This window comes from Chrysemys picta, chromosome 2 (assembly GCF_011386835.1).
Source record: "Chrysemys picta bellii isolate R12L10 chromosome 2, ASM1138683v2, whole genome shotgun sequence".
Classification (NCBI taxonomy): Eukaryota; Metazoa; Chordata; order Testudines; family Emydidae; genus Chrysemys; species Chrysemys picta.
Window position 1 is genome coordinate 211,705,463 of NC_088792.1, and position 24,932 is coordinate 211,730,394.

At 41.5% G+C, this 24,932-nt stretch overlaps 1 long non-coding RNA gene across 2 annotated transcripts in view; it reads right to left on the reverse strand.

The window, feature by feature from the left end:
• Nucleotides 1-24,932, reverse strand: part of LOC135981155 (uncharacterized) — a 49,559-nt gene that overhangs the window by 2,127 nt on the left and 22,500 nt on the right. For both annotated transcript variants that reach the window (XR_010598118.1, XR_010598117.1), the window contains exon 4: nt 1,871-2,196. This is a non-coding gene — a long non-coding RNA (uncharacterized LOC135981155). The remainder of the gene's footprint in view (nt 1-1,870; nt 2,197-24,932) is intronic.

Genomic DNA, 24,932 nt, shown 5'->3' on the forward strand with positions numbered 1-24,932 from the left:
TTGCGGGGAAACTCTTGCCTTGAACAAGACATTTACAAACTCCCTTGTGTAAACTGTTTGAGCAGCAGCCTCTGTTACTGGTCAAGGTTGGGCAGGAGAATCTTCAGTGACAGCAAGAAGGAACAGGTCTTCTTTAGGCTGTGCTTCTAAATAAAATAGCAGGTGCCTAGAAATTACTTTTCTGATTGCTTCATTTTTAAAACCTCACTCTCTTGCCATACCAACCACAAGGCTGTATTGCCACAGCCCTTATTGATCCATGCAAGGAAGTAAAAGGGAATACGTTCCTTTTTTCTCCCTTTTTTGGCCTGGACAGATTGCAACTCTAGCCAAGGTGGAGAGAGCAGAGAGTCATTTGAAACTCCTTGCTATGAGAAAATGGGTTATGGGGGAGGTGCTGAGAGGTGGAAAGTGGGAGGAGTCCTGGCTCTACTCTCCTAATCCTATTTGATGGTCAGTATAGCTGGTCTGGTGCACAAGGGGCATGAAGAGGGTAAGCTAACTTCTCCTCAAAGGAAGGGGGACTCTGAGTCACAATCATTCTCTGCTCTGCTTGGGTGGTGCAGATGCTAGAGCTGGCTGAAAGTAGTTTGATGGAACAGTTTTCCATCAAAATGCAGTTTTATCAAAATTGAAACATTCTGATGCAGGAAAAGGCCAAAGAGTTCATTTCATTTTGTTAGTGTCAACAGGCAGATGTGGAGTTTTATATTATTTTAACACGAATATTTTAATAAGTCAAGATGAAACATTTGGTGGTCCCATATTAAAAATAATTCTGCTTTTCATTCTGATTCAGAACATTCTCCTCCTCCCACCCAACCCCCCCCAAACCCATGAGTTTCCCACAGAATGGGAATTCCAGTTCCTGAACAGTTCTAACAGCTACACGCTGCCCCGTACTCAGCACAGCTTGTAAAGTAACAATCAGTCCAAAGGTGCTAGTCCTCAACAAGCATGACAGACATAATTTTCAAACTTGGGGGCCAACTGTTAGGCATCTAAATAAAAATGGCCATATTTTCAGAGGCGCAAGGCTCCCATTGACTTCAAATATGGAGTACTCAAGTTGGATGAAAACTTGTTCTCTTTTATTTATAGAAAGGTAAAATTAAATGCACATATCTTGAGCACCGCAGTACTATTGACAATGGTGCAGGCTGGTTGTTAATACCCAAGACTCCTCTGATAGAGTGTTATACACTGAAGATGCAGAACTGGTGGTCATAAGTAGAGATGTTTTTATATACATCAGTCTGCATACTTCCATTGACTTTCAGCACTTCTGATTAAGTACAATGGCACACCTTATATGTGCAAGTATTTTTTTAACAGTATATAGCAACCTCTGTTCAAATTACCACAAAACTCTTGGCTAATAATAATGTCGGCTGCACTAGGTGACCCTCATACAGACAGAAAGGGAGAAACAAAATGTAGCACAAAGACAGAACAAAATAGAAGAGCTGGCTTGGAACTCTGATCCTTAGGCACTCTTCGTGTGTTACAGTAACAAAGAGTGTGACTTGTGAGGATCACGGACCTACTCGTGTACTCCAAAATTCCAGCAATAATTTCTACTGAACCCTACAGCATGTGGAGTCCTTTTGCTTTTCAGGTCATACAAGTGATATATGGAGTACAGACTCTAGAAAAAAATTGGAATTTTAAAGAACTCCAGTGATTCATCCCTTCCAAGATTATGACTGATATATCGCCTGTGTAAAATGATCATGTTTTACACAAAAGGGTCTTTGTTATACATTCGTTAGCAACATGTGAGCCAGTTTAGGGAACAAAACTTTTCTTCTATAAAAACAAACAAACAAAAAAAGACATGATACAGTGGTTGCCAATACTAATGACTTACCTCAGCCTATCACCTTCAGTCCAGTAGCTAAGCATGCGAGTTTCCAGTATTACTCTCTTCTTCAGCAATTTAATGTCTGTGTTTGCATAGCGTGCTCCTGGCCGTGTGCACTCACCCACTGCCCAAGGGTTAACAAGAAGATGCGGATCACAAATATATTAAAATAATGGGGAGGGTTTGATTTTAATTCTCAAGGACCAGGATGTGCAGAATTAAGGATTCTCACTTCATTTTTAGCGTACCATTGACTTTAGGAGGTTTCGGAGCAGGCAGTGTATATCTAGAAAAATGGTGTCAATTAATCATCAGCCCACTCAGACCTAAAGCTGTGGTAGGAAAAGAAAAAAAAAATCAGAATTTTTCTATTTTTCTTCAATTATTTTTGTTAAAATGAAAAACAACAACACCTACATGACTGGTTGAAAAACTGAAAAAGCATTTTTCATTATTATTATTTAAATATTTCCTGTTTTGGACAATATTTAATTTTGACACATTTTATGATCAAAAGGCAGCAAGAATAATCTAGTATTGCATCTCAGATTCAATGTTTTAAGCAACATCTTTCAAAAAAATTATTTTCAGGTCCTTGGTAACTAAACAATATGCATTGGGGAACCAAGTATTTTGCTAAACAGATTCTCAAAGGAAGCTACATGGGATTCACATATTTGAGGCACACTTAACTCTTGCAATGTCTTTTAAAGAGTTATTACTTGTACTGTCTAATGCCACAGTTGATTCTGTTGCCTTCTATAAGGCGTTTGGTACCACACAACATTTTGATTAAAAAATTAGAACGATATAAAATTAACACGGCACACATCAAATGGATTAAAAACTGGCCAATTGTTAGATCTCAAAATGTCATTGTAAACAGAGAACTGTCATTAAGGCGGTGTGTTTCCAGTGGAGTCCCACAGAGATCAGTTCTTGGCCCTACATTATTTAACATTTTTATCAATGACCTGGAAGAAATAATAAAATCATTACTGATAAAGTTTGCAGATGACACAAAAATTGGGGGACTGGTAAATAATGAAGAGGACAAGTCACTGATTCAGAGCAATCTGGATTGCTTGGGAAACTGGGTGCAAGCAAACAATGTGTGTTTTAATACAACTAAATGTAAATGTATACATCTAGGAACTAAGAACATAGGCCAGACTCACAGAATGAGGGACTTTTATCCTGGGAAGCAGTGACTCTGAAAAATATTTGCAGGTCGTGGTGGATAATCTGATGAATGTGAGCTCGCAATGTGACACTATAGCCAAAAAAGTAGCTAATAAAATCCTGGGATGCATAAACTGGGAATCTCAAGTAGGAGAGGTTATTTTATCTGTATTTGGCATTGGTGTGACCACCGCTAGACTGCTGTATCCAGTTCTGTTGCCCAAAAGTCAAGAAGGATGTTGATAAAATGGAGAGGGTTCAGAGAAGAGCCATGAGAATGATTGAAGGATTAGAAAACATGGCTCATAGTGATTGATCTCCTTGAGTCTATCTATTTAGCGTAACAAAGAGACAGTTAAGGAGTGACTTGATTACAGTCTATAATTATCTATCTGGGGAACAAATATTCAATAATGGGCTCTTTAGTCTAGCAGAAAAAGGTATAACATGATCCAATGGCTGGAAGTTGAAGGTAGACAAATTCAGACTGGGAATAAGGTGTAAATTTTTACCAGTGAGAGTAATTAAACACTGGAACAACTTATCAAGGGTCATGGTAGGTTCTCTATCACTGACAATTTTTAAATCAAGAGTGGTTGGTTTTTGTTAAAATACACTCTAGAATTATTTTATGGAAGGTCTATGGCCTGCGTTATACAGTCAAACTAGATGATCACAATGGTCCCTTCTGACTTTGGAATCTATGAATATGAATTCCAAACAAATTTTAAAAGACAAGGGGTAAAATTTCAAAGGTAACTGAGGCACTCAAGTCCCATTTTCAGTGAAACATACTCCCCTAAGTCACTTAGGTGCTTTTGAAAATTTAACACAAGATCCATGACCCAACATGTTTAGACTGTCTGTAAAGTTTAGACCTAAGGCAAAGCAATCCAATGGCCACACCTGGAGAGCGGTGACTAGGACAGCAGAAAATGAGAGAGGGGGGGACAGCCCCAGGGGCATCATTGCCCCGAATGAATAAGAGGCAGAAACTGGTGGCAAATTTAATTTCATATTAGTTTTAAAATTTTAATTTAATGTATGAGGAAATGAATTACACAAGAATGGAAAATTAGTTGGTAAACCTGGCAGAATAAATAGTTTTTAAAGGTTTGAGATTTGAACAGACAGAATAGAGATGGCTTAATGTTTAAATGTGGATACAAGAGTACTCACTGTGCCCTCAAAAAAAAAAACCCTGGGTTTGTCTGGACAAAGTGGGTAATAGCGTATGCAAACAATAGTTAGGTGAACAGCTAACTGACTTACATGTGTAAATGCTGGTCTGCTTCTTGCACACACGAGATTATCTTAATATGAGCAGCCATAGCACTGAATATCTGGGTTCTGAAAGTTTAAGTAAAACCCTATAAATCATTCCGTAATGGAAAGTGTTTGTTTTACAGTAAAGGGTTTTTAGTTTACAAACGTATTATCACAGCAAATGACTTTATCATTAACAAGGGGGAAAGTAAGTAATGAGACAATGTATACAAGATGAAAAATTTCATACCGTGGTAAGTTGCCTAGGAAATTCTTTCATGAATGCTCTCTGTGTGATATTTCTATAGTATAATAGATTCTAGCTGTTCTTTCTAATAATTCTGAGTTTCAGGGTGAGATGTTATTTCTCTTTTGAAAGTAATATAATCACTGGTGCTAGCACAAAATTTCTGGTGTGTTTTTGTGCATCTTTAACACTTCTTTGGATGAAAGTGAAACTTATATTATTTAGAGCAGTTCAGAGAACTACGTTCCTTGTTCAGTGGTGCTTCTTGCTAGAAGTCCTCATGAAAAGCTAGCCAATCTAAAGGCACAAAATATACTAAATATTTTATGTTTGAAGAAGGGATGGGTCAGAAAATCTTACAAATATTAGTGTCTTTGCTCAAAGGTGTATTTTAAATGTCCAAGGTCAACTTGGGTACATGCCTACCCAGGACCCATATTTATAACTTAACTGGAAGTCCAAAGTGAGAAGTCGAGGTGCTTGTGGGGAGCAGTGGTAAGGTGGGGCCAGTTTAGTGCAATAACAAACAATAATAATAAGGCAGGTGTTTTGACTGGGTTCAGTCTTTACTTTTTAAGCTTGTTTTCACAGGGCTGTAGATTCACCGAACAACTGAGAGATCATATGGCTTTTCAGTGCTCCCTTCATTCCCTCTGCTTTCCAAAAGGGAGAATCCTGCACCAGCTCAGGAGGAGTTTCACCCCTACTGCTCAGCGCTTCAGCCAACTGCAGCCCCCTTGAAGTTCTGAGGGAGGGAGGGGAGCAGTAAGCCCTGCCTTCCACATGGCTGCTACAGCTGCTGCGTGGAGTGATACTGTACCTACTCATTTCTGGTCTGAGTTTGCCAATCTCCAGTAACAATTAAACTCATACTGACATAAGGAAAAAGGAAGGTGGTAGTTAACTCAAACCAGTTCCTGATCCCTTCCTTCCATATCCTCTGAAGTCCATTACTTTTACCTGGGATGTTTCTGTGTCCCTTTCACTGTAGGGCTAGCCCTTGTATATGCCAAGTTGGACCCTGCACTTCTGGAATCAGCTCCCCTCTGTCAGTTTTTCCTTTGAACACACACCTAAGAGTGCCTTTCCCCATCTGTTGGCATATGATACCTGGCTATCTGCCCCCCAACTTGCCACCTATCACTTAATACACAGCCACAACCACACATACACAAGTCTCAGCAGTGACAGATATCCCAATTCAACTGCCTTCTACCAGCTGTTGAAGGCTCCCCAGGAAAAAGCACCCTCATCTGTCTCCAAAATGACAAAGATCTATGTGCCCTTACCTCAGAAACGCAGACCGTTTCTTACACCCCAGGAGCCAAATTTCTTGCTTCCTTTCTTCTAGTGTACCCTGCTATTTGTAAATGTGTCCCTAAGGCCTCCGTCATCTTACTTTGCACATTCCAAGGCTGGCCTGTCTCACTTTAACATATGGTTGTCTCGGATATATTGGAGACGTTGGTTTCCAGCTGAAGAGTATTCATAACCCGCAAAAACAACAAGGAGTCTGGTGGCACCTTAAAGACTAACAGATTTATTTGGGCATAAGCTTTCGTGGGTAAAAACCTCACTTCTTCAGATGCATAGAGTGAAAGTTACAGATGCAGGCATTATATACTGACACATGGAGAGCAGGGAGTTACTATTTGGACTCTCTCCTCAGACCCTACGCTACCAGCACTCCCAGCTATCTTCGAGACACCACCGACTTCCTGAGGAAACTACAATGCATTGGTGTTCTTCCTGAAATCACCATTCTGGCCACCATGGATGTAGAAGCACTTTACACCAATATTCCACATGAGGATGGACTACAAGCTTTCAGGAACAGTATCCCTGATGAGGCCACAGCAAGCCTGGTGGCTGAGCTTTGTGACTTTGTCCTCCCCCACAACCACTTCAGATTTGGGGACAACTTATACCTTCAAGTCAGTGGCACTGCTATGGGTACCCGCATGGCCCCACAGTATGCCAACACTTTTATGGCTGACTTAGAACAACGCTTCCTCAGCTCTCGTCCCCTAGTGCCCTTCCTCTACTTGCACTACATTGATGACATCTTCATCATATGGACCCACGGAAAGGAGGCCCTTGAAGAATTCCACCTGGACTTCAACAATTTCCACCCCACCATCAACCTCAGCCTGGACCAGTCCACACAAGAGATCCACTTCCTGGACATTACAGTGCAAATAAGTGGTGGTCACATAAACACCACCCTATACCGGAAACCTACTGACCGCTATACGTACCTACATGCCTCCAGCTTCCATCCAAGACACATCACACGATCCATTGTCTACAGTCAAGCCCTTAGATACAACCGAATTTGCTCCAACCCCTCAGACAGAGACAAACACCTACAAGATCTTTATCAAGCATTCGTAAAACTACAATACCCACCTGTTGAAGTGAGGAAACAGATTGACAGAGCAAGACGGGTACCCAGAAATCACCTACTACAGGACAGGCCCACCAAGGACAATAACAGAACACCACTGGCCATCACATACAGCCCCCAGCTAAAACCTCTCCAGTGCATTATCCACGATCTACAACCTATCCTGGAAAATGATCCCTCACTCTCACAGACCTTGGGAGGCAGGCCAGTCCTCGCTTACAGACAACCCCCCAACCTGAAGCAAATACTCACCAGCAACTACACACCACAGAAACACCAACCCAGGAATCAATCCCTGTAGCAAACTTCGTTGCCTACTCTGTCCCCATATCTACTCTGGCGACACCATCAGAGGACCCAACCACATCAGCCATACCATCAAGGGCTCATTCACTGCACATCCACATCCATGGTTATATATGCCATCATGTGCCAGCAATGCCCCTCTGCCATGTACATTGGCCAAACCGGACAGTCCCTCCGCAAAAGAATAAATGGACACAAATCGGACATCAGGAATGGTAACATACATAAGCCAGTAAGTGAACACTTCAGTCTCCCTGGTCATTCTATTACAGATTTAAAAGTCACTATCATTGAACAAAAAAACTTCAGAAGCAAACTTCAAAGAGAAACAGCAAAACTAAAATTCATTTGCAAATTTAACACCATTAATTGGGCTTGAATAGGGACTGGGAGTGGCTGGCTCATTACAGAAGCAGCTTTTCCTCTCCTGGAATTGACACCTCCTCATCTATTATTGGGAGTGGACTACATCCACCCTGATTGAATTGGCCCTGTCAACGCTGGTTCTCCACTTGTGAAGTAACTCCCTGCTCTCCATGTGTCAGTATATAATGCCTGCATCTGTAACTTTCACTCTATGCATCTGAAGAAGTGAGGTTTTTACCCACGAAAGCTTATGCCCAAATAAATCTGTTAGTCTTTAAGGTGCCACCAGACTCCTTGTTGTTTTTGTAGATACAGACTAACACGTCTACCTCCTGATACATAAAAATAAACGCAGAAGCTACTGCGGGTTATGTATCAGCAAACTTTATCTAGGTCCTACGTCATTATTAGCCAAATCACAAAACTGGGAGTTCATTACTGTATAGTAGTTCATCACCTTATGATTTTATCCGTTCATTTGAACTTATTTTCAGCTGTTCCTGGCAATACACCATACCTCGATAAGTATGAAAAAAACCCCACCAAGCCTCCCTACTATTATGAGCACTCATTAAGAAGCAAAACAATCTCTGATAAATTGTGTCAGGGATTTTAAGGAATAGATGATTATCTGCTTCAACACCATTAAAGCTACCAGTAAAAAAAAAAATAAAAAAATTCACCCCTCCCCCCAGAACAAACACATTTAATTACATAGCAGATGAACAGATGCACCTTGGGAGAAATGTATTTAAAAACAGAGTTACGGTCACATTCCTCAGGAGTGGTGGGTTTTGTGGTCTAAGGAACAAGTCTGAAATACTTAGATTCAGTTCCCAGAAGGATCAACTTAGGCCTTCATCACCCTTAGGTAAATAAATCAAGGTTCATTAATTTTGTTCCGTGTGTGAGAATTACAGGTGAGTCCTAAAATGACAAGGCTCTGTCTACTCCATGGGTGAAACCCTGGCCCCATTTTAAACCAATGGGAGAATGGGAGCTTTGCCATTGGCCGCGGGCCAGATTTTACCCTGTGTGGGCATTAAGGATCCCACAACAGATTAAGAGTCAGGATTACCCCTGGTGTTCTTGATCAATACACTTTCCTCTACATTCAGCCATGCAGAAGGCCATATGCTGCTGGTTGTCATTCCACCCCAGATGTGGCTGCATTTCAGTGGTGGTCTGTACCTTTCAAATGAAGCCTGTCTGAAGCCACTGTTCAAGAGACCAGCAAAAATCAGTTGCCGAGGAAAGGTTGGATATTTTTTAAACAAAATTATAATGAAAAAAAATTAGGGATAATTTAAAATGGGTTTAAATATAAAAATCAACATTGAAGCACAGTTTAAATCTAATTAAACACTTAAGACTGGGGATGGAGTATTGGAAGTTGCCCTTAGTGAAGGCCATGCTGCAGTTTGTAAAGTACTCTGGGATGAAAGGTACTACATAAAAGCAAGATATTACTGTAAAAATCTCCATTAAACCTATTCATTGAAATATGCCTGTGGATTCCTGGCACAGAAGGTTTTTTTATGAGAGTCATTCTGCTGTGAGAAATGCATCAGTAGCCTCTATCTTGCAGGGGTTTGTCCCCATTTTAAATTATATAAATGCATTGCAAAAAGGCAGCAAAGGTTTACAGTACTTCACAAGTAGCAGATAGGAGGAATAAGGCCATGAGCCAGTGTCCCTACACTACACAGATCATGCTGTGACCCAAAGTGCCACCTTTGTGTTGTTAATGAATACATCAGCTCAGATGTGTTAAGAACACCTCCTTGAACTTTTGCTTACAAAGCTCAAACTAAACTGAACTTTCATGAAGATCAAAACAATTCCATTCACTTTTCCCCCATATTCTGTTTTTCAATTGGACTAATCCTACTCCTATTATAGTCAATGGGAGTTTTGCCACTGTCTTCAACAGAGCACAACTTGCCCGATTAGTTGTAATTTTTGCATGTTGCTGCAATTCCTTGCTCTACCCAGAACAAGAAAATACTCAGAAAAAGACTGTTCTTACTGTAATTCAGCCCAATAGGAGCAGGAGTACTTGGAATCCCAAGAGACAGCCTATTATGGTAAGATGTCCATCCTAATTTTCAGGTCCACGAGATTCCGATAAGGTGAGGCACTTTTTGGTGCCTAACTCAAACTTACAGAAGCCTCAAACATTTCTACGCCAATGGAAAATGAACATTTCTAGGTTAAGGCCACAGATGAGTAATACCAAATTCATGCTTTATTCCATACCACACCATTATTAAATAATGTGAATTAAATACTGATGTCTAGCTGTAAACAATTTAAACATTACAGTAGCATTATAGTGTTCTGAAACTTGTATTTGTGCATTATAGAAGTGAAAAGTATTATTATATGTGACTCCAGCTCACAAACTACAGATGTGGATAAGTTTTGGATTCTCAACTCCTTAGCCCAAGGTTTGGTCGATCTCTGATTATTGTACAGTTAAAGAAGTCTGTTATGTGTTAATAAATTATGCAAATTTTGAGCATGAGCCAGAGACCTCTGAAGTCAATGATAAGACTCTTTCCATGAACATCCATGGTTTTTGAATCAGACCTTTTCCCAGTAATGGTGCTCTAGGATGTACGTAAGCTCACCCTCCCCTTTTTTTCTGGAAAAGAAGATTTTCTAATATTGATCCACTTGCAATGACCAGTGTAGCATAATCACAGTGATAACATTTCCAAATCACTCCTCTTCGCAAAGTACTTTGGAAGCTGCCATATATATATTATATCTCCTCTCTAGGGCTAGTTACTACTAGCTCAATCTTCTTTTTCCCTTTTCTGTTACCTCCGACACTAGCAACAACAAATAATCACTTAGAGAGGCAATTTCCCTGTAGACTGGCAGGATGTCTAAAATATGAAACATTAAGACATAGAAAATAGCACTAATAAAACAAAGTTGCTTTGGCTTTCCTTAAAAATGTCAGTAACTTACATTGGTAACAATGTGCTAAGGAAAGCTCTTTTCTGCTAATAGAGTTTATATGTACGTGGCAGGGTTGGGGAGAGGGACAGGAAGGTTGTACAACATTCTTTCACTTATTTTCATGATGAGTTACTAACAGACTGTTAGACTGGGCAACAACTAACCGCTGCTTCTACTAGGGAGCAGACATTGAGTCTGTGGTAGAACAAAAAGGAAGAACTAAAAAATATGAAGCTTTATTTTGGCACAACCATACCACTCCTTGCAAAGTCTCTGCTGTTTTCTTCCCAAAGACAACTGCTAGAACAACATTAGACAGGGCCCAAGATCAGTACTGAAGGCCGGGGTGTCAACTCCCACCAGATTCCCCCCTCTTCTTCCAAACTAAGAAAGTTGATGGAACATCTGCTTAGATTATGTATTGTGGCAGAGCTATTGGGAAAGCTTCAGCCTGGTTCTAAGGATTGCGTCTTCATGACTCTGCAGAGCAGTTTTGCTTTGGGTTAATAAAAAATGCCACTTTTTATAATGATTTATAGTCAATGTAAAACTTGCATCATAACTGTAATAGGCTAATCAGAATTGAACAGTTTAATGTTCTTCACCTGTCTATGTAAAATTTTTTATAACTATGGAACATTTAACGGAGGCCTAAAAACTCCACATGAACTAAAAAGGAGGATGGTTCAGCAGTCAGTCAGAATCCCAGTTAATGCATAGAGAAGATATAAAGAATTCAGATTCTGGGATTTAGAAGTGCTGCAAGAGTCAGTAACTGAAGAATTTTAGGACTGCAGGAAACAGGAAGAATTTGAGGAAATGGACTGGAAGATTCAAACGCAGACCTGCCTGGTCCATAGGTACTGGAATGAAGGTTGCTTGCGGTGTTGGTGCACCCCCTGGCTTGAAGTGGTTTCCATCATATACAGGGTTTACAGTTTGGTTCAATGGCTCTTAGCACTCCCGCTATAAAAATTGTTCCAGAGCCCCTGCCCTAGTCCTGCAATAGGGTCCATGCAGGTGAACCCTTGCACCTGTGTGGAATTCAATTGGGCTCAGTGAGGATAGGTGTAGGCAGACCTGATATCAGAATGGTTAGGGAGGACGGTCAGCCATTTCAAATAAATTAATGCAGGACCTCCATACAGCTGCAAAACCTTTGCTGATTATCAGCCGGTAAGTAATGAGTGATCAGACTGACCACTCCAACCTGCAGAACCCTTGTACTCCACCTCCTAGCTGTGTAGGATACAGAATTCTGTCTAGCACTCTCTGCAACTGACTTTGCGCATGGCCTGGAAAACCCTAAGATCACCCAGGAGTAGAGTGGAAATGTGAACAAAGTGTGACAGGACACAAATGAGATCATGGATAGACCAGAAGATGAGCTGGTGCTGCCTCATCCCATAATTGCTATGCACATTATAGTCAATTTTCCCCTTTAGATTTTTTTAAAAAATCCAAAATAAGTAATTAATCAATAACATCAATAATGAATGGAAAAGTGCACAGTGAAGCTAAACATGTAAAGTCTTCTGTTACCCTTCTGCCAGGTGTTGGTACAAAAAGGGCCAGGTTCAATTTTCTAGATATTCCTTTTCAACAACTTAGCACCACCAGCTCAAGCCTCCACCTAGAAACTAAGGAAGATTAACTTACCCTCTGGGCACCCTTGATAGGTAATGCTTCCCCCAACACAAGCACTGGAAGCATTGTACAAGACAAAGGAAATGTTATCTGGAGAGAAAAGGGAACTGTCGCAGGGCAAGTAAACCCCATCACCCTGGGGGTGGGGTAAGGACGTGGCAGCCCCACGGTTAAATCAATATGGCTGGGCTCAACCTCAGGGCTGCGTAGCCCAATGGCCTGTGTCACTAGGGCTCCCCTTATCTGTGGGGAAGTGTGGCCTGATGCCCAGAGTCACAAGGACTCCCCTGGACTTCAGGGAAGCATGGCCTACTGGCCAAAGTCAGCGGGATTCCCCTTGGTGATAGGGAAGTGTAGCCCAATGGCCAAAATCAGTGGGACTCCCCTGGGCTGCTGGGAAGGGCAATCCAATGGCCAAAGTCAACAGAGCTCCCCCGTTAAAGATCCTTAAAATGCTGATCTGACAATCAAGTCAATAGGGCTCCCCTGGACTGCAGGGAAGCATGGCCTAATGGCCAGAGTCAGTGGGACTCCCCTTGGCTGCAGGGAAGTGCAGCGGAATGGCCAAAGTCAATAGAAGGGGGTTTGGTGGGGCAGCTGGGTAGGGGGACCTGGGCCCTCCCTACTCCACCGGGTCCCAGCCCAGGGCCCTGGTAGTAGCAAAGCCACGAAGTCGGTGGGGAATCCGCCCGTAATACACCAACTGCTGCAGGACACTGGCTAGTCCCTCCTTGGGCTACTTCCTACCTTGACTCCTGCAGTTGAAGTTGGGATGTCCCCAGAGTCTCCGAGGGTGGTGCAGTCCTAGGTAGCAGCAATGTCTCTGGGGTGTCTGCCAGTGCCTGTCTGGATCTCTGCATCCCCCACTCTCGTGGCCTGAGCTTCCAACTGCTCCTCAGCTGGAGCCAGAGAGGTGCATCCTTCCTCCTCAGCAGCCAGCCCAGACTAAGCTAGGCTTCTCCCTTTTATACTGCAGCAACAGTTGGAGCATTCCCAGCAGGGTTGGGGTGTGTGGCTTCTGCTGCTAAGAGCGCTGCATAAACCCCTTCCACTTCAGTGTGGGGCAAGTAAACCCCATCACAAGGACACAGAATAAACTTGAGAAAGGCAGTAATAATCAATAATATCTTTATAGATCTATTAAGTGAAAGGCTCCTCTCCCCAGGGTGTCTTGGCAATAGTCTTAAACTCAGTCCTATTCTCACAGCATGGGTTTCAATAGGGCAGTTTGTTCTTGCAATAGTCCTCTTTTCCCTACTCCCCTGCACCCCCACGCACTATTTATTGTTCAGGATTTGCAGAGAGTCCAGAGTTCAGGAAAGTCCATCTCCAGCTCCTAAGGGAAGTAACCCAGCTGTTCTGATTACAGCTTTATTGATTGGTGGGGAGGTGGGCCTTCACTAGAGTTCCTCCCACTATGTTGCTGTTCTCTGTGCTGTCACACACCTCAAAATCACTTCTTCACAAACTCTTCAGTGAGGCATCAGTGGCGTATAGGAACCTGACCAGAGTCCTTACTATTTGGGATGCTCTCCCACCAGGATTGGAGGAAGCAAGCTTTCTTCTTTCTTTCTCATCTCTGGCTTGTGACCCAGCTCCACAGCCCATCAGTGGAAGACTGAGCCTTTGGTCAGGGTGACCTCTCACCTCAGGGCATATTTGGTGCAGTTCTTGGGTACTTTCATTTCCCAACAGGGATAACAACATTTCATTATCGCATACTTAGAAAAACAACTGAACTTTGACCAAAATACCCCAAAGGGTCACATAACAGGAATGCAAATGAGGCTTGACCCATTAGGTCATTTCCCCCTTGTTCACCAACAGATGCCGGCAGAGACCTCTGTCCTGGATGGAACTTCTGTCTAGCTGGAGTTCTCGAGCAACTCTGGGCTTCTCTTCGGTCATTCACCAACAGGTGTTAGCCCCCCACATTCTAGGGCTTCAGACTATAGGGCTTAAACTTCAAGGATAGAGTTATTTAAAAAGGTTCAGAGCAGACTGTTAGAGGAGGAGAGAAGAGGAGGACAGGGAATGTGAGTAAAGAAAAGGCAGCAGGCAGTTCCAACTTGCCTTTTTTCTCCCCTTCAAAACATTTTTTTCTTATCCAAATTTGTGCAGATTTTAGGGTACTCATTAATCTGAAAAACAAGTATCACTTCCAGACCATTAGTGCCAGAGTGGACTGAAATACCAGCCAACTTGGGCTAATAGTGCCAGGGTCATTCAAAATACCAAGTGCCACATGCTATTAAGTGCCAGGGTGATTTGACAGAACATCCTGTCCAGGCTATTAATTCCAAATTGCAAATACCTCCTCAGCAGTTGATGTATAAATCAGCCAGCTATTTTAATTTTACAAAAGAAGTGTGATTATTGTTGCTCATGTGAAGGGGTGGTACTGGTAAAGAAAGAGACTTCTGATAATTTGATTGCATTTAAGTGCTATTGTTCCTGATTCCAAGTGGGATTATTGTTGATTATCAGTGAAAAAGTCATATTGTGCACCCTGATGGCCTTTGAAAAGTCTTGAATTTCTGCGAATTTCGTAAGATCCACCTCTACTGCAGGAGGAAACATAGTATGGTGCACATTTCCTACAGACTCTTCAGTGGAGTAGAGCACTATTCAGCAGTCTCCCCAGGAGCTCTACAAAACCTATTTCAATGTTCCAGCCACTGCTTAGGCATGGAAAGGACAGGAAGGTTGTACATGGTTTGCAAAATCAACTTATGTAACACCATGCCCCTGGATGGGTCATCGGCAGTGTAAATTGAATATGGGACCTCAGGATCTCCAAGCGTGAGCCTCTACTGCCTGAGCTAAAAGACTCACCCTTGTTAGGCAAGGCAGTAGCAGGTTCATCAACTCGCCGTGTGGCCCAGCAACAAGTAGAGGCGGACAGAGCGCCACATTGAGTGGCTGTGGGTTACACTTGCAAAAGCAAATGAGGAGGTTAACTCAGCCATCGTTTGGTCTCCATATAGAGTTGTGTTGTCCTGTAAAGTTGTGATACAAGCATTGAATGTAGAGAAGAAAAGTTGTTGTCCAGGGATGAATGAACTGATTCATGTAACATAAGAACTGGCCTGAATATTCATCCAAAACACCTATCCTATCACACCCAACTGTTTTGAGGTTTTAAAATATTAGGTTTATTTAAAAAAAAACATTTTTTCATTGTTATACTCTTCTGACCTTCCTAGTTCTGCAAGAAGCAGACACAAAAGTGCTAGACTACAAAAAGGGAGGTTGGTTCCTGTGGAATTTCAAGCCTTGCTCCAAAAAAGCAGTATCACCAATTTCGAGAGAGAATTTGTCCCTTTTTAGATTTCTCATCCAGTTTTGCAGAGAGTACAGATATCTCAGAGAAGGTTCTGATAAACGTCTGAACCTTAAAGTGCTTTTTCTGGGCTGAACCTGTGAATCATCTGAGGTTAGCTCATCACCAGCACTGAAAAATGTCATAGACCTGAGCCTGGAGCTGTCCCATGTGGCCAGGAGACCTCTGGGCACTGTAAAGAAAGAGTCAAGTATACAGTGTAACAGGATAGATGAAAATACAGAGCCCCATTAGTGGACTCCGAATGGATTCAGCAATTAATAGGCAGACAACTGGCCTGGAAGCATCATGGAATGCTACTTTAGTTTTGGTGGATTGAGAGTTAATGGTGCCAGATCCAATCTAACCAGAGGGCCCAAAACTAGTCAAAGACTGTCACAATAAGTGCTCATAACTCTTAAACATTTCTATCTGATTCTGATACATAAACTTTCTCCAGTACACAGGCTCAACATAGCACAAACACACAAAACAGGCAAGCCCTCATATAAAGTAGAACCACATTAATCAACACATTTTCCTACAACAAAAAATTGTAGCCACTTCCCACTTTTTAACAAAGATGTAATGCCAGACAGTGTTGTATTTAATGCACTTATATTACTAAGAATTTAGTTTTACAAAATAGGCAACAAGTCCACTTAGCATTTTATGTATTATCAAGTAATTAAAACTGAACTACAATTATCTTCTCAAAATACATAGAATATATTTTGAGAGATATTATCCTTGCTTGTGTATTTGTTTACATATCTGCCAAGCTCTATAATATGCAATGGTGCTCCCAGTTATTAGTGAGGTTCTGTTGTGCCGCATACCAGAACCCACTTTCAAATACTTAGATGTAATAAACACATTTCCAAAAACACAGAATCACCACTGCAAACAGCCAAATAACTCCAGCAGTGCTATTCAAAAAAGAAAAAAGAAACACACAACACGCCAAAAGCAAATAGAATGTATGAAAAAACAGCATCAATGTTCCCAAACAAAAATTCTCACACAACAGGTGTAAAAAAACAGCATCGATTTCCTCTTCAAAAACCCATCATGGAAGTTTTGAATATATTAGTTACATTTTGTACTGTGGTAGCTTTCACAAGCCCCATAGGGATAGATACCATACCAACACATGAGTACACATATTCCCTAACCCAAAGAGCTTAAAATCTAAGGTCCCAATCCTGCATTTGATTTTGCATGGGCTCAGTTACAAGACTGGGGCCTAGTTTAAGAAAAGATGCAAGTTACTAATAAATTCATGTATTTATATGGGCTAGCTAATTGTGACTGAGATCTAATCTCACTCATGGTTGAAAATGGTTTGGTCCTGTACACACAAGGAGATAAAATATTTTCAATATCAATTGAGAGGGAGTAAAAACAATGGTCAGTTTCCTAGGGTAGATGGTCCCTGAGAGAACAAACTTCAAAACTGATGCTTGCTATTTTTCTTATGTGATCTCCATAAGAAGTAATGCATTTGTTTTAAGGGAACATAAGTAAACGCATGTATTCTGACTGATACTAAGAAGTGTTCTACGTTTACAAATTTGAGGCTCTCAGAACTGAGATGGTACACTGTGACCTTCAAAAGCTTCTGATAGAACCAGAAGGAATACAGGTAGCAAACCTTTGTAGCATGAGCCAAAGTCACTGTTACTAATCCTTAAAATGCTGATCTGACATCAGCTTAAAACATCAGAGGAACTATGACACATCTTCATAGTAACACGTGATATTGTGTTGGTTTCAGTTATGAAATTCAAATATAGCATGATGAGGCTATGCTTCTTGGGAGTTACACGTATGTGTACGCGCACACACAGACTCATACAGCTTATTAATAGAATAGAGGGAGAATAGTAATGTAAAGGCTAATCCAGGCAAACTTGCTGAATTCATTTAAAGTAGAGGATATGTTTACCTGCCTTTTCGAATAGCAGGAGACCTGGGGAAAGTGAATCTCCCTTGATCTAGAAGAGGTGAGGCACCAAACGTAGCCCTCAGGCTTGCTGCACAGAAAGAAGTCTCAGCCTCTTCAAGAGCACTCTCCTTGCATCCTTTCTAGGATTCCTCAGGGTCCCCACAGAGGAAGGTGACAGAAGATGGGCATGCTGGGTGCAGACATGGGGCAGCTCCACATTAAGGGGGTAGGGCAGGAAGGACACATCCTTCCCCCTCTAGACCATAAATGAAAATGCTAATACAGGTAGGGGCTATTTGTTTTGTTGAGCCCTCTCCATGGTAGGATACCCCCTTAAGGGAGAATGTGACGGGGTGCACTCACCCCGCACTGGATGGGGGAGGCTTAACCCTATACGGTGGGCTGAGGAAGCCATGCCCCTCAGCTCTACTGGGCATAATCCAAATGCACTAGTATAAAAGGGAGCAGCTCAGCTGGGACTGAGTGACAGAGGGGAAGGACACTCAATGCAGGCTCCAGACGAGGAGCAGCCGAAGACCAAGGCCATGGGAGCCGGAGATGCCGCAACCCAGGCAAATGCCAGGATACCCATGGAGGCCCTGCAGAGTCCGGAGTTGCTGGGGACAGCGCAGACCGGGTAACCTGGAGAGTGGTGGCCCCTTCCCTGCCAACAGTGGGCTGTGGCCACTAGGCCATACCGCCCTGCTGACTGGGGCAAATACATTGACTTTGGCTACAGAGACATAAGTGCGGGTGCACTCACGCTGCACTGGACAGGGCACACGTGCCCTGTGACAGACACCTTTGGGCTGCCACTGACTGAGGAACTAAAGAGCCAGCACTATGCACACAGAGCTAGTGCAGATCCACAGACATTCAGTGGATCATAGATTCATAGATTTTATGACCCATTATGGCCTCCTTGAGTTTCACCAAGTGAGTATCGCATGAAGCATATAATACACCTCTATCCTGATATAACGCTGTCCTTGGGAGCCAAAAAATCTTACCGCGTTATAGGTGAAACCGCGTTATATCGAAGTTGCTTTGATCTGCCAGAGTGTGCAGCCCCCCCCCCAGCACTGCTTTACCGCATTATATCCGAATTCGTGTTATATTGGGTCGCGTTATATTGGGGTAGAGATGTATATGGATGAGCTAGAGATTATTGTTTATAATACTGAGAAATCTTTCTTGTTTGGAAGCAATCTGCAGGGACTTTACTAGAGCTTTGGGTAAATGTGGCTCCTAGCACCTGGAAAGGTGAAGGAAGAGAATGAGTGTTTCTGATTTCCGTTGCATGCAGGCAATTTTTCTGGCATGGCACTTTTTTTGGAAGGTCTGTAGATGCTTTTAGTAACGTGTAGAGGTTAATAGTGCTGCATAGACGAATACTGTACAAGTTGAGGTTTTATAGTGGCTTATGTTTATTAACAAATGTGGATGATATTTTATACCCACAGAGAGAATTTTCATCTGATGATTAGACACTCACCAATTATTGGCACCAATGAAACCAGTACAAAGTGCCCTGGCTGGTGAGAAAAATCAATATACAGTATTTTTAGCCTAACGTATCAAAATAAAACTAACAATCAATCAAACAAATATGTATAATTCAAGGAATAAATCATACATATAAACCTAAGGGCAGAATTTGGCGCTTAAATTTGAAATAATTTAAGCCCAAAATGGGAGAAATCCCTGCAGCAGAGGATGAATAACAAGCACTCTTAGTAGTAAAAAGGTTGTAAATGCTTTTCCCTAACTGTTTACATATAGCATTGGGCTTCTCGCAACCTCCTTGGAATTGCGCTTGGGCACACTAAGGGCCAAATTCATGCAGTCCCTGACTCCGTCCTTATTTAAAGCAAATGCTCAATGAAGTACACCTCTACCCCGATATAACGTGACCCGATATAACACAAATTTGGATATAACACAGTAAAGCAGTGCTCCGGGGGGGGGGGGCGGGGCTGCGCACTCCGGCGGATCAAAGCAAGTTCGATATAACACGGTTTCACCTATAATGTGGTAAGAATTTTTGGCTCCCGAGGACAGCATTATATCGGGGTAGAGGTGTAATTTCTTACCAAAGTCTCTTAGAAAGTTGGATTGAGTAATGTCTGAAGAATTTGGCTTTCAGTTGATGCACTTGTCAATAAAAATAAACGAGGCCAGTAGCATATACTTTTAAGAAATAAACTTCACTTATTGTTCTGGGGTTTAATTGAAAAAACAAAAAGTCTTTTGCAAAAAACTTTACTTTCATATGTGAAACAACCTCTAAGGCTCATCAGATGGCAACATTCTTTGCCATCCTCCTGTCTCTCACTTTGCATCCATCTCTGGTGACATGGTGAATTTTTTATCCCCGGGGCCAGCTTGTTAGCTGGACGCATGGCTGTTCATCATAGCCTAATAACAAATCCTGTAGGGCTACTCTAGACCCAGTATGAGATATTTATGTTGTGGCTTGCATGTTGTATAAAACACTATGCACTTCTGAAAGCATAAAGTAGAGTTAAAAAAAGAAGCAAATTTCATACAGCACTAAATAAAATAAATTATAGGCCCCAGATGATCTCATAAATCCTAAGGCAGAGTTCAGATGCAGTAATTAATTATCCCAACATGGAATTCATAATGATCAACTATTAACATGTGCATGGGGGACTGGCTGTCTCAGGATTTGGTAATGGGATAGGAGACTTTCACCTCTAGGTTGCTGATTTGAATCTGACCCAGATCTCTTGAGACTGAAGGCTGCTAGCATGTGTTGTTTGTTCTGTAGCGTATGTGAAATGAGATGAGGTTCTAAGCCTGGTTCCTAGTAGATATACATCTCCACCCCACAGACACCGTAACTAACACAAGTTACCTTCCCTTTCCTATTGGTCATCTCAGGTTACAGGCCAAAGAGTGATAGACTGTACTATCTTCTCACCCCTAGAGGTGGTCTTCCCAGGACAAGTACCTATAAGAAAGTACCACTAGCAATGCAGTGGCAATTAAAATAAACTGGGGAAGCCTATGACTGATTGATTGGCGATCCCTTGATTCGAGGATTACCTGTACCATGGATTTACATATGGATCCTGAGATGGGTCAGGAGTCCGATCCTGGAACTGCAAATCTGCCCGCAGTAGGTGCAGACATTTTGTGGCAGGCCAGCGGCCTGCTGGGAGAAAGTTATTTCTTTTTCCTTCCTCCTCTCTCTCTTTTCAGCTCTGAGGTCAAGGCACTTCTCCTCGAAGAGGGCCACTGCCTGATGGAGGATATGGCGCCATTGGGGTCAGTTGGTGGTTTGCTCTTCCCAGCTTGTGATGTCCACATCAGTTTTCTTAAGATACGCTTTCAGTGTGTCTTTGTAGCATTTCCTCTGCCCACCCTGGGATCTCTGACCATGGGTGAGCTGAGAGTAGAGGACTTCTTTTGGGAGGCGAGAGTCTGGCATCCACACACAATGTCCAGTCAAGTGAAGTTGGTGCATGAGGATCATTGCTGGTGACGTTGGCTTCAGTGAGGATGCTGGCGTTAGTGCAATGATCTTGCCACTTGACATGAAGGATCTTCCGGAGGCATTGTTGGTGGTACCTCTCCAAACTCTTGAGGTGCTGTCGATAGGTCAGCCAGGTTTTGCATCCATAGAGGAGTGTAGGAACAGTTATTTTATAGACCTGGATCTTGGTGTCCTGCCATAGGTCACGGTCCGTGAAAATGCATCGGAGCAATTTTCTAAAGGAAGCACTTGCACACTGGATCCTGTGCTGGATCTCGCTGTCGATTTTTGCATTTTGAGAAAGTTGGCTACCGAGGTAGCAAAGTGCTCAACTGCCTCCAAAGTCTGACCCTTGATGGTGATTTGTGGTGAGTCATGTGCAAGGCCTGAAGCAGGTTGATAGAGCACTTTAGTCTTCTCAATATTGAGTGAGAGTCCTAGGCTTCGGTAAACTTGTGCAAGAAAATCCAGTGTGGACTGAAGGTCATTCTCAGTGTGTGCAAGGAGGACGACACAATTATCAGCATACTGAAGATTAATGGATGCCCTGAAGACTTTAGGCTTTGAGTGGAGATGTCGAAGAGTAAAGAGCCGCCCATCCATTCTCTATTGAATATCAACTCCACTAGGGAGGTGATCTTTAACGAGGACCAAAATGACCGCTAAATAGATGGAAACCAGGGTTGGGGCAATAACGTATTCTTGCTTAACCCCAGTTTTGATGATGAAAGGTTCTGTCTCAAGGCCATTATAGAGAACCATGGCAGTCATCTGATCATGGAGAAGCCTTAGGACCTTAATAAATTTTGGAGGGTAGCCAAATCTGGCCAACATCTTCCACAGGGCTTTGCAACTGACAAAGTCAAAGGCCTTTGTCAAACTGATGAAAGCCATATACAGGTCCTGATTTTGCTCCCCAGACTTTTCCTGGATTTGGCAGGCAACAAATATCATGTTGGTTGTCCCGCAGGATGGTCTAAACTGCACTGAGATTCTGGCAATATTTCCTCAGCAAGGAGAAGTAATTGATTTAAGAGGATATGGGCAAAAATTTTCCCTGCTGTAGATAGCAAGGCAATGCCTCGATAATTTCCACACTCTGACTTATTGCCTTTATTAAAGATTGTAAAAATGTTAGCGTTTCTCAAGTCTTCTGGAATCTTCTCATTATACCAGATATGAAGAAAAAGTTTGTGGAGCTTCCCTACCAGTTCTTCACCTCCAAACTTGTAGGTTGTTTAGGGGAAGCTTATATCTGCAGCTGTTTAGGCTGTATATAATTACTAAATTTATTTAAAGGAACACATAATAAATTATATAAAGAATGGGAGGCTGAGGAAGTGCTTACATTCAAGTGTGTAAATGTTGACTGATCCAAACCCTTCAGAGGGTTCTCCAAATCTGAACAACTCCAGTTTGCTCAACCCCTAGTGTCAAGCAGAAGTAGCGTAAGACAAATTGCTATGGGACATTTTCTCTAGTACGAATAAAACATGGCCAAATATGTATAGTTGGGGATAATCCTGCACTGTCAGGAAGAGGAACTAGGTGATTTAATAGGTTTTTCCTTCGTTAACTTTATGACTTAGGTTATATGGCTCCTGTCTGTTTTCACAAAGGAGTGAAAAATCAGATATGCTAGTAGCTTGCACAACTATTAACACAGTACCCTCCCATTTATTCAAAAGGCCTTGGGGACAACCCAAACTTTTGGATAACTGAGCATTTGGTTAAATGGAGGTACTCTTTTGAGCTGCAGTTTCACACGGATATAGAAATACAGGAAATAAGGGGAGTAATACTGATATTTCCTTAATACTGTACTTGATACTTTATTACAAGTAAAAACACCCAACTTTACTGAGTTTAATAAAACACCAAAATTGTATTAAAAGCACCGTGGGCATAATTTAATTCTGAATATTATATCTTCTTTAAAAAACTGAATAATCACAGTCTGTTGTGATTGAGATCTCTTTTTGCACAGCCTTCTGAGGCAGTTGATGCAATAGAACTGCTATACAAATACAAAACCATTGATTAGCACTAATACTGACATTACCCTGCCAGACATTTGTTGCTGCTGAAACAGGATTAGGCCCAGTAACTGCAGATAACCACTCAGAACCGCTATACAAATACACAACCATTGATAGTGTTAACAGGTGCTAAGAGACTAATTGAGACCTTATTAGCAGGTGATTATTTAACACGAGGAACACACTGTGGATTCAGATAACTAGGGTTTTTGGATAAAGAAAATTCGGATAACTAGAATTATACTGTATTTGTTTACACTTCATTGTATTCCAGAGAAAGGTTTTAATTATACTGAGAGATTGAAGCAGGGACTTGACAGGAAAACTCTATTGTAATACACAGAACACAAAAAAAACGGCACTTTTCAGCACCCCCCCAAGTCAACATGTTTATAAAAGCAATAAAGCAGTGGAGTATTATGATCGGATTAAGCACAATGGTTAATCTAGATCACATGCTCTGAAGAAATCCCTTAATTTCTGGGAAATGGGGATTTTGAACCAAATTCCACACAGTATTTGATCATTAAATCCATCCATTTCAAGACTTTGGCATTACGTACTGTATCAAATTCATCCTTGTGAATGAGAAAGATGTTTGACTATAATTTACAAGACATCTTTATGCATTATAATATTGACCATAGATGTCAATACGTATAGAGTACAGTATTCTTAACTATTAGTGACTTTTCAGAATTCAATGCAAAAATTTTTATGGCAAGAAACAAATATAAGGCTATATCTTGTGGTTTATGGAAATCTAACAGAGAATAATAAAAATGAGGATAACCCCACAACCTATTTTCAGTTATATCCAATGGTTTGTTACCCCCCAAAAATAAGTATATCAACTGTTTAACAATTACACAAACAATTGTAAAGTATTTTAAGAATATATTTACATTTTAAATTTTCCTTTATTTTTTCAGTTTTAATTAAAAGAAAACCAGGAAGTAATTAATTATTCCCAATCAAATTTTTAACCTTTCACTGCTCTTCTGGGTGTGTTTTTTAAATCCAAATGAATTTTCCATTTATAACTATAAGAATGAATGTGAGAATATACTGGACATTTATGCAAACTTTTTAGGGGTGCTTCCCCATGTCCAAGGTATACATATGCACATTGCCTCTTTAATATTAGAGTTTCTCTACTTCCTTCCAATTACATTTACATCTTAAGCGGTTGATAACAAAAACCTTCATGTATATAGCTCTTTTCATCCCAAGGATCCCAAATGCAATATGTATTCTAAATGCAGCCACCTCTCTTCTGGTGGAACAGGACAACCTTTTAACAATTCACAGAAGCACTACCCAACAGAATGGGACAGAAGGTTAAGAAGAGAATGAAGTGATTTCAGGAGGAATTTAAATAATCATACTATAATTGGAAGTCTAACACCCTTATCTTTGTGGAAAACGTGATGGGATCTTTAATGACTACATGGGTGCAGAAGAATCTCGTGTCTTCATCACTTGGGATATTAAAGAACAACAACAAAAATTAAAAAAAACTAAGCTGACATAGGACCAGAGGGAATCTGCACCAACAGGGGGATAGATTAGACACTCTAATATGTCTTTTCCATTTCTAATTTCTATAATGGAGTAATCTTGATTTTTACATTGATCTGAAAGACCTCACCTTCAACAACACAGTGCTCTCAGTGGTTCTGATTGTTCATGAAGAGAGCCACCTGAGGAATCATCAGTCCCATTCCATGTAGCATCCCTCCTTTGCTTAGAGGTCTCCAAGTACTGACCAGGCCAGACATGTCTTAGTTTGTGAAAGCTAATGAGATCACACAGCCCAAGAGGGTAAGGATTCAAGTCCCATCCACAATGTCAGATTACTTCCCA